Source organism: Cupressus sempervirens, chromosome 5 (assembly GCF_028749045.1).
Source record: "Cupressus sempervirens isolate cs-2001-9-10 chromosome 5, ASM2874904v1, whole genome shotgun sequence".
In the NCBI taxonomy this organism is placed as follows: Eukaryota; Viridiplantae; Streptophyta; class Pinopsida; order Cupressales; family Cupressaceae; genus Cupressus; species Cupressus sempervirens.
The window spans coordinates 844,036,257-844,039,607 of NC_143122.1; positions in this window are offsets into that span (position 1 = coordinate 844,036,257).

The following is a 3,351-nucleotide window of genomic DNA, read 5'->3' on the forward strand; positions in this document are numbered from 1 at the left end:
AGTGCTTTCTTGCATCATGGAATTGCTAAAACTTTAGACATTGCAGGGAAGTGCCTGTAGGTTACATGTCTTTGTGGGTTGGAGGAGGTACCATTGCAGTTAACATTGGCAATTGGGTTGACACTTTTCATTGACTACCATGGTTAAGTTTGAGGGTGGTACGGTTAGTTAAAAGTGGTATGCTCAAATGAGTGCAGAATTTTTGAGGTGGCAAAAAGAAATAAGACTATTGGGCCACGTGGCCCATCTTGGTTGCAAGATTCAGTTGACCTATTGACTGTTCTAGTTTATCAAGCCAACTATGAGGAAGAAATGTTTTCTTGCATGATCCAATCTTCATAATCGATTCCAACCACTCTCCAATGAATGCCATGCCTAGTGAATGAAGGAAAAACACTCCACCACCTCTAGTTTTATCCATCTACTTGGTTAGAGTGAATTAATGGTGTTGTTCTATCTTCTCAAGGCTTTGTTTTGGAAAAATATTAGATTTCATTATATTTGAATCTATGTCAAGATCAAATTTTCTCTAGAACTCTATGATTATTCTCTGAGCATTTAAGATAGTTGTTGTGGAGTAACTTGATTAGAAATATCTTAGTTATGCCTGAACTATAAAGGAAAATTTTGTAATCTTTGTAAGGGTTGATCTTGTTAGTTTGTGGTGAATGATCAAGGAAGTACTAGACATACTTAATAAATTCTTTGGTGTTTGGGGTAGCACCTAGAAAAAAAAAATTGGGTTGTGGCAGACGTTGTGGTTGATGTATGGCTAACATATGGTGGACATATTGTAACCTTAAAGTGGCATAAAAATACTTGTATAAAAGGGCCTAGGGTTAGGGATTATTTCATTGTGGTGATGAAAAATTGGTTCTTGTGGCAGTATTGAGTTGTAAGGGATTACAAATTATAATCAAGTTGTAATCACTAGATTGTAATAATATAAAACTTTCTATTTGGTGGACATAGCCCAGGGATTGAGTGCACCACTTTAAATCTTGTTGTCTTGTGTTCTTTTCTATGTGATCTATTATTTTCTATTATTGGTTATATTTGCATGTAATTGTTATTTCTATCTAAGGTTTAATCCTAACAAGTGGTATCAAAGTTAGGTTGTTTTTCACTTATCCTATGTAGGAAAGTCTCACGGTTGAGTGGGAGTGATTGAAGACAAGGGTAAGCTAAGGGTTGATAGGTTTAAGGGTAGAACTTTTAGTTATGGAAGATGCAAATGGAAGACTATCTTAATCAAAATGATTAATGGAAGCCGTTGGAAGGCAAAATCAAGAATCAAGGATCTATGTCAAATTATATGTTATACAATTTTTAAAATTTATTTAAATAAATAATTTGTTCTCGAGAAATATATTAGTATAAAATTATGATTTAGTAAAATTAATATTCAAAATATTTTAACAAGAATAAAAAATGTATTAGTAGATGGGTTCAACATTGTTTTTAGATTTGATCTTGTAAGATTTTAAATCTTTATATAACTGTTGCAATCTATGAACTATCATCATCATGTTGAAGAGTAGTAGATAGATTTTAGATCAACTAATTATATAGTATGGGTCATGTGAACTATTATCGTGATGTTAAATAAAAATAGATGAGATTTATATCAATTATAGCTCCTACAAACTATTATTATGATTTTCAAAAAAAGTAGAAGAATTTTTAATCAACTAATTATATGCTATAGGTCCTATGAACTATTATTGTACTACTAAATAAAAGTAGATGGATTTGAGATTAGCTAATTGTACTATTATAGGTTTTATCAAATAATATCATGATATTAAATAGTAGTAGAATAATTTAGATAAGCTCATTATACATCATGAAGAAATTTAAATCTTATACTTTAAGGAAACTCATTAATAAAAATAGGAGTTGTTTTTTTAAGAAATAGAAAATTGATTTGAAACCAATCCATTATATAGTTTATCAAACATCCAAGTTTAGATAAATAAACATAGATACACATGTACAATTATAATTAATTTATATATTTATAATGCATGATACATTAATTTTCATTAATGAGTAGTAATCTTTTTAATAGATAGATCATTTTTAATATATAAAATTTTAGATTATACTATTTTTCATGTTATATTGTTTGATCAATATTATTGTATTGTTGTTATGCATCTTTTGACAATAGACATATGGGAAAATAATTTTTTATTGCTTGATAATAAAAGAAAGTTTAAAATTATAGGTATCATTTAGCTATGTATTTTTAAAGAACAAAATTTATGAAAAAATAATTCTTAAAAACTTTGTTAGAATAGAAACTACATGGTCTCTACCTTGTCTTGTGATGTATGTAAGAAGTAGGTCCTAGGCCTTGATATAATCTCTTGTGTCATGCTTTTTTGGGCAATACATTGATCCAAGCATTCTATGCTGATTCTCCAAATCTTTCTTAGCAATTGATGTCTTTTCTACCTCATCTTCAAATTTTTTTGTGTCACTTTAAGATGTCCAAACTTATAAAATAGCATATCTATGCCAATTTTTAAAATAGATATTTGACTAATAGCATAATATAAAGTAGATCTTTCTTTCTACTTGGTTTTGTTATCATTCCCCCTACACAACATGCAGTGGATTCACAACAATAAAATAAGCTTCTCTAACTATGGACAAGATGGGCCAGCCAATGATAACATACAATCAGCCTACTGTGTTTAATTGTCATACAAATAAGCAAGAAGAACATAAGTGCATATCAGAAATGACCTTTTAAGTTGTTTTAGGACCATAAAATGCATTTTTTTATGTAAGAGAACATTAAATGTTTTACACATTCTTTTGAAACCTTTGGACACGAGTTTCCTACGAAAGAGCATGGTTTTTCCAGCATATGGAGCAACCGTATGGGCTACTATTCTATCTCCTATTTTTTCCTATAATGGGACCCCAAATACATGGATCCAAGGGGTTTCTAGATTTCTCTATCGATATATATTAAGAGAAGAAAATAAATCTAGCCTTTATGGATTCATCATAAATCATAATATGATCATCTACAAGGAAAGGCCTCTAACTTACATCTTTCTTAGTTTTTCTAGAATTTAAAATTTTCCTTCTTTATTAACAAATGATTATATTGTAAAACCGTCTTAGCAATATCATAATTTGACTTTCTATGGAAAAATTGTCCTCATTATCAATGATTACGTTCTTGTAATTCAATTCACATGTATTTTCTTCTCCTTTGCACAGGTTGCTAGGATCCTTTTATTTACAAGAATTCATTTCTTTTCTTTAGTTTCATCTATGCTATTACTTTAAAAGCTTTTGTTAATCTTGATGGAGCCGACACTTTTACAAAAT